The sequence below is a fragment of the Tasmannia lanceolata genome, unplaced genomic scaffold (assembly GCF_043159265.1).
Source record: "Tasmannia lanceolata isolate RefF3 unplaced genomic scaffold, GAP_Taslan_0.1 ptg000119l, whole genome shotgun sequence".
In the NCBI taxonomy this organism is placed as follows: Eukaryota; Viridiplantae; Streptophyta; class Magnoliopsida; order Canellales; family Winteraceae; genus Tasmannia; species Tasmannia lanceolata.
In genome coordinates this window covers 1,292,501-1,305,000 of record NW_027518795.1, presented here as the reverse complement: position 1 = coordinate 1,305,000, position 12,500 = coordinate 1,292,501, and positions in this window count along the sequence as shown.

The following is a 12,500-nucleotide window of genomic DNA, read 5'->3' as shown; positions in this document are numbered from 1 at the left end:
CAACCAAGCCAGCAGCAACCAAGCCATAGGGTTGCAAACAGACGTGCAACCCAGTACCCACAAGGGCAGGGGTAAGCCGCCGAGCCTAGCAAGGTAGGTGTGCTCCCAAAACCAAACAACGCACAAAGGGAGCAAACACAGGCAAACAAGTGACGCCATGGCCTACTCGCCCACCGCCCTCTATATTGCCTAACCTTGGCAACCATGGTCCATTCCCCACTATATGCCATGGCCTTGTGCCCATGGTCTTCACAAGACAGCATCCAAGGCGCCTGAAAGGCCAAGGGAGCCCAACCCAGCAATGCCCAGCCAAGGCCAGGCATTCCAGTGCCTACCCGGGCAAAAACGCCCAAAGCATGCCCCATTCGTTAGCCTATCCAGGCAAAAACGCCCAAAACCAGCCCATTCCAGTGCCTATCCGGGGAAAACGCCCAAAGCATGCCCATTCCTTAGCCTATCCAGGCAAAAACGCCCAAAACCAGCACATTCCAGTGCCTATCCGGGCAAAAACGCCCTAAGCCTGCGCATTCCAGCGCCCCGCAGCATGCCACCCTCCTATAGGGTTTGCGCAACCAACCCGCCTAACCACCAGTGGCAACCAAAGGTGCTGTTAGCGACGACTTCTGAAGACGCAACGAGACGCGACGGGTTTGCGCCCAGACGCGACGAGGCGATGCGGGATCTGCGCCCAACCGTGCCTACACCCGCCGACTTGATGCGGGAGCTGCTGGCCCAAGCATGCCTAGCGTGCAAGGCCTGCGTGCAAGGCTAGTGTGCAAGGCTCGTGGGCAAGGCTAGTGCGCAAGGCTAGTGCCCAAGGTCTGTGTGCAAGGCTAGTGCCCAAGGCTAGTGAGCATGGCCTGTGTGCAAGGCTAGTGTGCAAGGCTTGTATGCAAGGCTAGTGTGCAAGGCTGGTGTGCAAGGCTTGTGGGCAAGGCTGGTGCGCAAGGCTAGTTCCCAAGGGTTGTGTGCAAGGCTAGTGCCCAAGGCAAGTGCGCAAGGCTCGTGCCCAAAGCTAGTGCGCAAGGCTTGTGTGCAAGGCTACTGCGATGGGCCAGTGCCCAAGGCTTGTGAGCAAGGCTTGTATGCATGGCTTGTGTGCAAGGCTAGCGTCCAAGGCTTGTGCGCATGGCTTGTGCGCAAGGCTTGTGTCCAAGGCTTTTGTGCAAGGCTCGTGCGCAAGGCTAGTGTGCAAGGCTTGTGCGCATTGGCAGGTAGCCCACCAGCATGCACGATCCAAATGCCACTCACGCGACAACACGGTGCCAAGCCGGGCATGGTGTGCACTCAAAACCAATCAACGGACAGAGGTCATGCGTCATGGGGGGGATCTAGCAAGGCCATGGGGAAGGTCATGGAGGACCTTGGAAGCAAGCGCAAGACGAGAGCGAATCGAACAAGGGGCCAGGACGGGGCCTTGTGCCCATGGTCTTCGCAAGACAGCGTCCAAGGCACCCGAAAGCCCAAGGGAACCCAAACCCGGCCGACACTTGCAATCGCACATGCTCTCTGCAACACACCATCAATGCCGCCCAACGGGGCCAGCACGAGCAGTCCTCCGCGGTCCCCTGGCCCTGCGCACGTTTGTCTTCGAAACCGAGCATCAATGCCACAGAAAGTGCCGGGGCGCCAGCTGGAGCCATCATCCGCGTTGCCATGGCTCGCTTGGCCTTGGCTTGCCAGGCCCCGACACGAGCAATCGCGCATTTTCTTTGCAACCGACCATCAATGCCGCCCAACGGGGCCAGCACGAGCAGTCATCCGCGGTCCCCTGGCCCTGCGCACGTTTGTCTTTGAAACCGAGCATCAATGCCACAGAAAGTGCCGGGGCGCCAGCTGGAGCCATCATCCGACGTGCCATGGCTCTGGTCCCATGGTCTTCGCAACCGAGCATTCGTGACACCCGCGGGGCCAGGACACCAACCCTTCCGACACGAGCATTCGCGCATGTTCTTTGGCCACACAACGGCGCCAGCACGAGCAAAATCATCCGCGGTGCGGTGGCCTTGCACGGCCTTTTGTCTTTGGAACCAACCATCAGTGCCACGGGAAGTGCCGGAGTCCCGGCATCCGCGGTGCCAAGTCATTGCGCCCTTGGTCTCTGCAGCGGGGCATGCCGGGCACTCCCAACCATTGCAAGCAAGCAAGCAAGCAAGAAAGAAAGTAAGTAAGTAAGTAAGTATTACATATAGGGGCGGGACATGCGGGGAGATCTGCGAAACGTGCATTACGGGGCACACGCGTACCTACCGGGGCATACCGACCCCTATTGGGGCACACGTGTGCATATCGGGGCATACCGGGCCTATCGGGGCACACGCGTACATACCGGGGCATACCGAGCCCTACTGGGGCACACGTGCGCATATCGGGGCGTACCAAGCCTATCGGGGCATACGCATGTATCCCAAGGCATACCGAGTCTATCCGGGCATACGCGTTCATACCGGGGCGTAACGGGCCTATCGGGGCATACTTGGGCATATCCGGGCAAAAAATGCCCAAAACTTGCGCAACCTTGGCAACCGTGGTCCATTCCTCTCTATATGCCTAGCCTTGCCAACCGTGGTCCATTCCTCACTATATGCCATGGCCTTGTGCCCATGGTCTTCCCAAGACAGCGTCCAAGGCCCCCGGAAGGCCAAGGGAGCCCAACCCAGCAATGCCCTGCTATGGCAAGCCAAGGCCAAGCATTCCGGTGCCTATCCGGGCAAAAATGCGATTCCTCTCTATATGCCTAGCCTTGGCAACCGTGGTCCATTCCCCACCATATGCCATGGCCTTGTGCCCATGGTCTTCCCAAGACAGTGTCCAAGGCGCCCGGAAGGCCAAGGGAGCCCAACCCAGCAATGCCCTGCTTTGGCAAGCCAAGGCCAAGCATTCCGGTGCCTAACCTTGGCAACCGTGGTCCTTTCCTCACCATATGCCATGGCCTTGTGCCCATGGTCTTCGCAAGACATCGTCCAAGGCGCCCAAAAGGCCAAGGGAGCCCAACCCAGCAATGCCTTGCTAGGACAAGCCAAGGCCAAGCATTCCGGTGCCTATCCGGGCAAAAACGCCCAAAGCATGCCCATTCCTTAGCCTATCCAGGCAAAAACGCCCAAAATCTGCACATTCTAGTGCCTATCCGGGCAAAAACGCCCACCAGCATGCCACCCTCCTATAGGGTTTGCGCAACCAACCAGCCTAACCACCAGTGGCAACCAAAGGTGCTGTTAGCGACGACTTCTGAAGACGCAACGAGACGCGACGTGTTTGCGCCCAGACGCGACGAGACGATGCGGGATCTGCGCCCAAGAATGCCTAGACCCGTCGACTTGATGCGGGATCAGCTCGCCCAAGCATGCCTAGTGTGCAAGGCCTGTGTGCAAGGCTAGTGTCCAAGGCTAGTGTGCAAGGCTCATGTGGAACGCTAGTGCGCAAGGCTAGTGCCCAAGGCTTGTGTGCCAGGCCCGTGTGCAAGGCTAGTGTCCAGGGCTTGTGTGCATTGCTTGAGTGCAAGGCTTGTGTGCATTGCTCGAGTGCATGGCTTGTGTGCAAGGGTTGTGCGCAAGGCTAGTGTGCGGGGCTTGTGCGCATGGCTAATGTGCACGGCTTGTGTGCATGGCTACCGTGCAAGGCTAGTTTGCATGGCTAGGGTGCAAGGCTCGCATGCGAGGCTAGTGTGCAAGGCTGCGTGCAAGGGAAGCGTGCAGGGCGAGTGTGCGAGGCCACTGTGCACGGCGCCAGCACTAGCGAGCCATCATCCGCGTTGCCATGGCTCGCTTGGCCTTGGCTTGCCAGGCCCCGACACGAGCAATCGCGCATTTTCTTTGCAACCGACCATCAATGCCGCCCAACGGGGCCAGCACGAGCAGTCATTCGCGGTCCCCTGGCCCTGCGCACGTTTGTCTTTGAAACCGAGCATCAATGCCACAGAAAGTGCCGGGGCGCCAGCTGGAGCCATCATCCGACGTGCCATGGCTCGCTTGGCCTTGGCTTGCCGGGCCCCGACACGAGCAATCGCGCATTTTCTTTGCAACCGACCATCAATGCCGCCCAACGGGGCCAGCACGAGCAGTCATCCGCGGTCCCCTGGCACTGCGCACGTTTGTCTTTGAAACCGAGCATCAATGCCACAGAAAGTGCCGGGGCGCCAGCTGGAGCCATCATCCGACGTGCCATGGCTCTGGTCCCATGGTCTTCGCAACCGAGCATTCGTGACACCCGCGGGGCCAGGACACCAACCCTTCCGACACGAGCATTCGCGCATGTTCTTTGGCCACACAACGGCGCCAGCACGAGCAAAATCATCCGCGGTGCGGTGGCCTTGCACGGCCTTTTGTCTTTGGAACCAACCATCAGTGCCACGGGAAGTGCCGGAGTCCCGGCATCCGCGGTGCCAAGTCATTGCGCCCTTGGTCTCTGCAGCGGGGCATGCCGGGCACTCCCAACCATTGCAAGCAAGCAAGCAAGCAAGAAAGAAAGTAAGTAAGTAAGTAAGTATTACATATAGGGGCGGGACATGCGGGGAGATCTGCGAAACGTGCATTACGGGGCACACGCGTACCTACCGGGGCATACCGACCCCTATTGGGGCACACGTGTGCATATCGGGGCATACCGGGCCTATCGGGGCACACGCGTACATACCGGGGCATACCGAGCCCTACTGGGGCACACGTGCGCATATCGGGGCGTACCAAGCCTATCGGGGCATACGCATGTATCCCAAGGCATACCGAGTCTATCCGGGCATACGCGTTCATACCGGGGCGTAACGGGCCTATCGGGGCATACTTGGGCATATCCGGGCAAAAAATGCCCAAAACTTGCGCAACCTTGGCAACCGTGGTCCATTCCTCTCTATATGCCTAGCCTTGCCAACCGTGGTCCATTCCTCACTATATGCCATGGCCTTGTGCCCATGGTCTTCCCAAGACAGCGTCCAAGGCCCCCGGAAGGCCAAGGGAGCCCAACCCAGCAATGCCCTCCTATGGCAAGCCAAGGCCAAGCATTCCGGTGCCTATCCGGGCAAAAATGCAATTCCTCTCTATATGCCTAGCCTTGGCAACCGTGGTCCATTCCCCACCATATGCCATGGCCTTGTGCCCATGGTCTTCCCAAGACAGTGTCCAAGGCGCCCGGAAGGCCAAGGGAGCCCAACCCAGCAATGCCCTGCTTTGGCAAGCCAAGGCCAAGCATTCCGGTGCCTAACCTTGGCAACCGTGGTCCTTTCCTCACCATATGCCATGGCCTTGTGCCCATGGTCTTCGCAAGACATCGTCCAAGGCGCCCAAAAGGCCAAGGGAGCCCAACCCAGCAATGCCTTGCTAGGACAAGCCAAGGCCAAGCATTCCGGTGCCTATCCGGGCAAAAACGCCCAAAGCATGCCCATTCCTTAGCCTATCCAGGCAAAAACGCCCAAAATCTGCACATTCTAGTGCCTATCCGGGCAAAAACGCCCACCAGCATGCCACCCTCCTATAGGGTTTGCGCAACCAACCAGCCTAACCACCAGTGGCAACCAAAGGTGCTGTTAGCGACGACTTCTGAAGACGCAACGAGACGCGACGTGTTTGCGCCCAGACGCGACGAGACGATGCGGGATCTGCGCCCAAGAATGCCTAGACCCGTCGACTTGATGCGGGATCAGCTCGCCCAAGCATGCCTAGTGTGCAAGGCCTGTGTGCAAGGCTAGTGTCCAAGGCTAGTGTGCAAGGCTCATGTGGAACGCTAGTGCGCAAGGCTAGTGCCCAAGGCTTGTGTGCCAGGCCCGTGTGCAAGGCTAGTGTCCAGGGCTTGTGTGCATTGCTTGAGTGCAAGGCTTGTGTGCATTGCTCGAGTGCATGGCTTGTGTGCAAGGGTTGTGCGCAAGGCTAGTGTGCGGGGCTTGTGCGCATGGCTAATGTGCACGGCTTGTGTGCATGGCTACCGTGCAAGGCTAGTTTGCATGGCTAGGGTGCAAGGCTCGCATGCGAGGCTAGTGTGCAAGGCTGCGTGCAAGGGAAGCGTGCAGGGCGAGTGTGCGAGGCCACTGTGCACGGCGCCAGCACTAGCGAGCCATCATCCGCGTTGCCATGGCTCGCTTGGCCTTGGCTTGCCAGGCCCCGACACGAGCAATCGCGCATTTTCTTTGCAACCGACCATCAATGCCGCCCAACGGGGCCAGCACGAGCAGTCATCCGCGGTCCCCTGGCCCTGCGCACGTTTGTCTTTGAAACCGAGCATCAATGCCACAGAAAGTGCCGGGGCGCCAGCTGGAGCCATCATCCGACGTGCCATGGCTCGCTTGGCCTTGGCTTGCCGGGCCCCGACACGAGCAATCGCGCATTTTCTTTGCAACCGACCATCAATGCCGCCCAACGGGGCCAGCACGAGCAGTCATCCGCGGTCCCCTGGCACTGCGCACGTTTGTCTTTGAAACCGAGCATCAATGCCACAGAAAGTGCCGGGGCGCCAGCTGGAGCCATCATCCGACGTGCCATGGCTCTGGTCCCATGGTCTTCGCAACCGAGCATTCGTGACACCCGCGGGGCCAGGACACCAACCCTTCCGACACGAGCATTCGCGCATGTTCTTTGGCCACACAACGGCGCCAGCACGAGCAAAATCATCCGCGGTGCGGTGGCCTTGCACGGCCTTTTGTCTTTGGAACCAACCATCAGTGCCACGGGAAGTGCCGGAGTCCCGGCATCCGCGGTGCCAAGTCATTGCGCCCTTGGTCTCTGCAGCGGGGCATGCCGGGCACTCCCAACCATTGCAAGCAAGCAAGCAAGCAAGAAAGAAAGTAAGTAAGTAAGTAAGTATTACATATAGGGGCGGGACATGCGGGGAGATCTGCGAAACGTGCATTACGGGGCACACGCGTACCTACCGGGGCATACCGACCCCTATTGGGGCACACGTGTGCATATCGGGGCATACCGGGCCTATCGGGGCACACGCGTACATACCGGGGCATACCGAGCCCTACTGGGGCACACGTGCGCATATCGGGGCGTACCAAGCCTATCGGGGCATACGCATGTATCCCAAGGCATACCGAGTCTATCCGGGCATACGCGTTCATACCGGGGCGTAACGGGCCTATCGGGGCATACTTGGGCATATCCGGGCAAAAAATGCCCAAAACTTGCGCAACCTTGGCAACCGTGGTCCATTCCTCTCTATATGCCTAGCCTTGCCAACCGTGGTCCATTCCTCACTATATGCCATGGCCTTGTGCCCATGGTCTTCCCAAGACAGCGTCCAAGGCCCCCGGAAGGCCAAGGGAGCCCAACCCAGCAATGCCCTGCTATGGCAAGCCAAGGCCAAGCATTCCGGTGCCTATCCGGGCAAAAATGCAATTCCTCTCTATATGCTTAGCCTTGGCAACCGTGGTCCATTCCCCACCATATGCCATGGCCTTGTGCCCATGGTCTTCCCAAGACAGTGTCCAAGGCGCCCGGAAGGCCAAGGGAGCCCAACCCAGCAATGCCCTGCTTTGGCAAGCCAAGGCCAAGCATTCCGGTGCCTAACCTTGGCAACCGTGGTCCTTTCCTCACCATATGCCATGGCCTTGTGCCCATGGTCTTCGCAAGACATCGTCCAAGGCGCCCAAAAGGCCAAGGGAGCCCAACCCAGCAATGCCTTGCTAGGACAAGCCAAGGCCAAGCATTCCGGTGCCTATCCGGGCAAAAACGCCCAAAGCATGCCCATTCCTTAGCCTATCCAGGCAAAAACGCCCAAAATCTGCACATTCTAGTGCCTATCCGGGCAAAAACGCCCACCAGCATGCCACCCTCCTATAGGGTTTGCGCAACCAACCAGCCTAACCACCAGTGGCAACCAAAGGTGCTGTTAGCGACGACTTCTGAAGACGCAACGAGACGCGACGTGTTTGCGCCCAGACGCGACGAGACGATGCGGGATCTGCGCCCAAGAATGCCTAGACCCGTCGACTTGATGCGGGATCAGCTCGCCCAAGCATGCCTAGTGTGCAAGGCCTGTGTGCAAGGCTAGTGTCCAAGGCTAGTGTGCAAGGCTCATGTGGAACGCTAGTGCGCAAGGCTAGTGCCCAAGGCTTGTGTGCCAGGCCCGTGTGCAAGGCTAGTGTCCAGGGCTTGTGTGCATTGCTTGAGTGCAAGGCTTGTGTGCATTGCTCGAGTGCATGGCTTGTGTGCAAGGGTTGTGCGCAAGGCTAGTGTGCGGGGCTTGTGCGCATGGCTAATGTGCACGGCTTGTGTGCATGGCTACCGTGCAAGGCTAGTTTGCATGGCTAGGGTGCAAGGCTCGCATGCGAGGCTAGTGTGCAAGGCTGCGTGCAAGGGAAGCGTGCAGGGCGAGTGTGCGAGGCCACTGTGCACGGCGCCAGCACTAGCGAGCCATCATCCGCGTTGCCATGGCTCGCTTGGCCTTGGCTTGCCAGGCCCCGACACGAGCAATCGCGCATTTTCTTTGCAACCGACCATCAATGCCGCCCAACGGGGCCAGCACGAGCAGTCCTCCGCGGTCCCCTGGCCCTGCGCACGTTTGTCTTTGAAACCGAGCATCAATGCCACAGAAAGTGCCGGGGCGCCAGCTGGAGCCATCATCCGACGTGCCATGGCTCGCTTGGCCTTGGCTTGCCGGGCCCCGACACGAGCAATCGCGCATTTTCTTTGCAACCGACCATCAATGCCGCCCAACGGGGCCAGCACGAGCAGTCATCCGCGGTCCCCTGGCCCTGCGCACGTTTGTCTTTGAAACCGAGCATCAATGCCACAGAAAGTGCCGGGGCGCCAGCTGGAGCCATCATCCGACGTGCCATGGCTCTGGTCCCATGGTCTTCGCAACCGAGCATTCGTGACACCCGCGGGGCCAGGACACCAACCCTTCCGACACGAGCATTCGCGCATGTTCTTTGGCCACACAACGGCGCCAGCACGAGCAAAATCATCCGCGGTGCGGTGGCCTTGCACGGCCTTTTGTCTTTGGAACCAACCATCAGTGCCACGGGAAGTGCCGGAGTCCCGGCATCCGCGGTGCCAAGTCATTGCGCCCTTGGTCTCTGCAGCGGGGCATGCCGGGCACTCCCAACCATTGCAAGCAAGCAAGCAAGCAAGAAAGAAAGTAAGTAAGTAAGTAAGTATTACATATAGGGGCGGGACATGCGGGGAGATCTGCGAAACGTGCATTACGGGGCACACGCGTACCTACCGGGGCATACCGACCCCTATTGGGGCACACGTGTGCATATCGGGGCATACCGGGCCTATCGGGGCATACCGGGCCTATCGGGGCACACGCGTACATACCGGGGCATACCGAGCCCTACTGGGGCACACGTGCGCATATCGGGGCGTACCAAGCCTATCGGGGCATACGCATGTATCCCAAGGCATACCGAGTCTATCCGGGCATACGCGTTCATACCGGGGCGTAACGGGCCTATCGGGGCATACTTGGGCATATCCGGGCAAAAAATGCCCAAAACTTGCGCAACCTTGGCAACCGTGGTCCATTCCTCTCTATATGCCTAGCCTTGCCAACCGTGGTCCATTCCTCACTATATGCCATGGCCTTGTGCCCATGGTCTTCCCAAGACAGCGTCCAAGGCCCCCGGAAGGCCAAGGGAGCCCAACCCAGCAATGCCCTGCTATGGCAAGCCAAGGCCAAGCATTCCGGTGCCTATCCGGGCAAAAATGCGATTCCTCTCTATATGCCTAGCCTTGGCAACCGTGGTCCATTCCCCACCATATGCCATGGCCTTGTGCCCATGGTCTTCCCAAGACAGTGTCCAAGGCGCCCGGAAGGCCAAGGGAGCCCAACCCAGCAATGCCCTGCTTTGGCAAGCCAAGGCCAAGCATTCCGGTGCCTAACCTTGGCAACCGTGGTCCTTTCCTCACCATATGCCATGGCCTTGTGCCCATGGTCTTCGCAAGACATCGTCCAAGGCGCCCAAAAGGCCAAGGGAGCCCAACCCAGCAATGCCTTGCTAGGACAAGCCAAGGCCAAGCATTCCGGTGCCTATCCGGGCAAAAACGCCCAAAGCATGCCCATTCCTTAGCCTATCCAGGCAAAAACGCCCAAAATCTGCACATTCTAGTGCCTATCCGGGCAAAAACGCCCACCAGCATGCCACCCTCCTATAGGGTTTGCGCAACCAACCAGCCTAACCACCAGTGGCAACCAAAGGTGCTGTTAGCGACGACTTCTGAAGACGCAACGAGACGCGACGTGTTTGCGCCCAGACGCGACGAGACGATGCGGGATCTGCGCCCAAGAATGCCTAGACCCGTCGACTTGATGCGGGATCAGCTCGCCCAAGCATGCCTAGTGTGCAAGGCCTGTGTGCAAGGCTAGTGTCCAAGGCTAGTGTGCAAGGCTCATGTGGAACGCTAGTGCGCAAGGCTAGTGCCCAAGGCTTGTGTGCCAGGCCCGTGTGCAAGGCTAGTGTCCAGGGCTTGTGTGCATTGCTTGAGTGCAAGGCTTGTGTGCATTGCTCGAGTGCATGGCTTGTGTGCAAGGGTTGTGCGCAAGGCTAGTGTGCGGGGCTTGTGCGCATGGCTAATGTGCACGGCTTGTGTGCATGGCTACCGTGCAAGGCTAGTTTGCATGGCTAGGGTGCAAGGCTCGCATGCGAGGCTAGTGTGCAAGGCTGCGTGCAAGGGAAGCGTGCAGGGCGAGTGTGCGAGGCCACTGTGCACGGCGCCAGCACTAGCGAGCCATCATCCGCGTTGCCATGGCTCGCTTGGCCTTGGCTTGCCAGGCCCCGACACGAGCAATCGCGCATTTTCTTTGCAACCGACCATCAATGCCGCCCAACGGGGCCAGCACGAGCAGTCCTCCGCGGTCCCCTGGCCCTGCGCACGTTTGTCTTTGAAACCGAGCATCAATGCCACAGAAAGTGCCGGGGCGCCAGCTGGAGCCATCATCCGACGTGCCATGGCTCGCTTGGCCTTGGCTTGCCGGGCCCCGACACGAGCAATCGCGCATTTTCTTTGCAACCGACCATCAATGCCGCCCAACGGGGCCAGCACGAGCAGTCATCCGCGGTCCCCTGGCCCTGCGCACGTTTGTCTTTGAAACCGAGCATCAATGCCACAGAAAGTGCCGGGGCGCCAGCTGGAGCCATCATCCGACGTGCCATGGCTCTGGTCCCATGGTCTTCGCAACCGAGCATTCGTGACACCCGCGGGGCCAGGACACCAACCCTTCCGACACGAGCATTCGCGCATGTTCTTTGGCCACACAACGGCGCCAGCACGAGCAAAATCATCCGCGGTGCGGTGGCCTTGCACGGCCTTTTGTCTTTGGAACGAACCATCAGTGCCACGGGAAGTGCCGGAGTCCCGGCATCCGCGGTGCCAAGTCATTGCGCCCTTGGTCTCTGCAGCGGGGCATGCCGGGCACTCCCAACCATTGCAAGCAAGCAAGCAAGCAAGAAAGAAAGTAAGTAAGTAAGTAAGTATTACATATAGGGGCGGGACATGCGGGGAGATCTGCGAAACGTGCATTACGGGGCACACGCGTACCTACCGGGGCATACCGACCCCTATTGGGGCACACGTGTGCATATCGGGGCATACCGGGCCTATCGGGGCATACCGGGCCTATCGGGGCACACGCGTACATACCGGGGCATACCGAGCCCTACTGGGGCACACGTGCGCATATCGGGGCGTACCAAGCCTATCGGGGCATACGCATGTATCCCAAGGCATACCGAGTCTATCCGGGCATACGCGTTCATACCGGGGCGTAACGGGCCTATCGGGGCATACTTGGGCATATCCGGGCAAAAAATGCCCAAAACTTGCGCAACCTTGGCAACCGTGGTCCATTCCTCTCTATATGCCTAGCCTTGCCAACCGTGGTCCATTCCTCACTATATGCCATGGCCTTGTGCCCATGGTCTTCCCAAGACAGCGTCCAAGGCCCCCGGAAGGCCAAGGGAGCCCAACCCAGCAATGCCCTGCTATGGCAAGCCAAGGCCAAGCATTCCGGTGCCTATCCGGGCAAAAATGCGATTCCTCTCTATATGCCTAGCCTTGGCAACCGTGGTCCATTCCCCACCATATGCCATGGCCTTGTGCCCATGGTCTTCCCAAGACAGTGTCCAAGGCGCCCGGAAGGCCAAGGGAGCCCAACCCAGCAATGCCCTGCTTTGGCAAGCCAAGGCCAAGCATTCCGGTGCCTAACCTTGGCAACCGTGGTCCTTTCCTCACCATATGCCATGGCCTTGTGCCCATGGTCTTCGCAAGACATCGTCCAAGGCGCCCAAAAGGCCAAGGGAGCCCAACCCAGCAATGCCCTGCTAGGGCAAGCCAAGGCCAAGCATTCCGGTGCCTAACCTTGGCAACCGTGGTCCTTTCTTCACCATATGCCATGGCCTTGTGCCCATGGTCTTCGCAAGACATCGTCCAAGGCGCCCAAAAGGCCAAGGGAGCCCAACCCAGCAATGCCTTGCTAGGACAAGCCAAGGCCAAGCATTCCGGTGCCTATCCGGGCAAAAACGCCCAAAGCATGCCCATTCCTTAGCCTATCCAGGCAAAAAC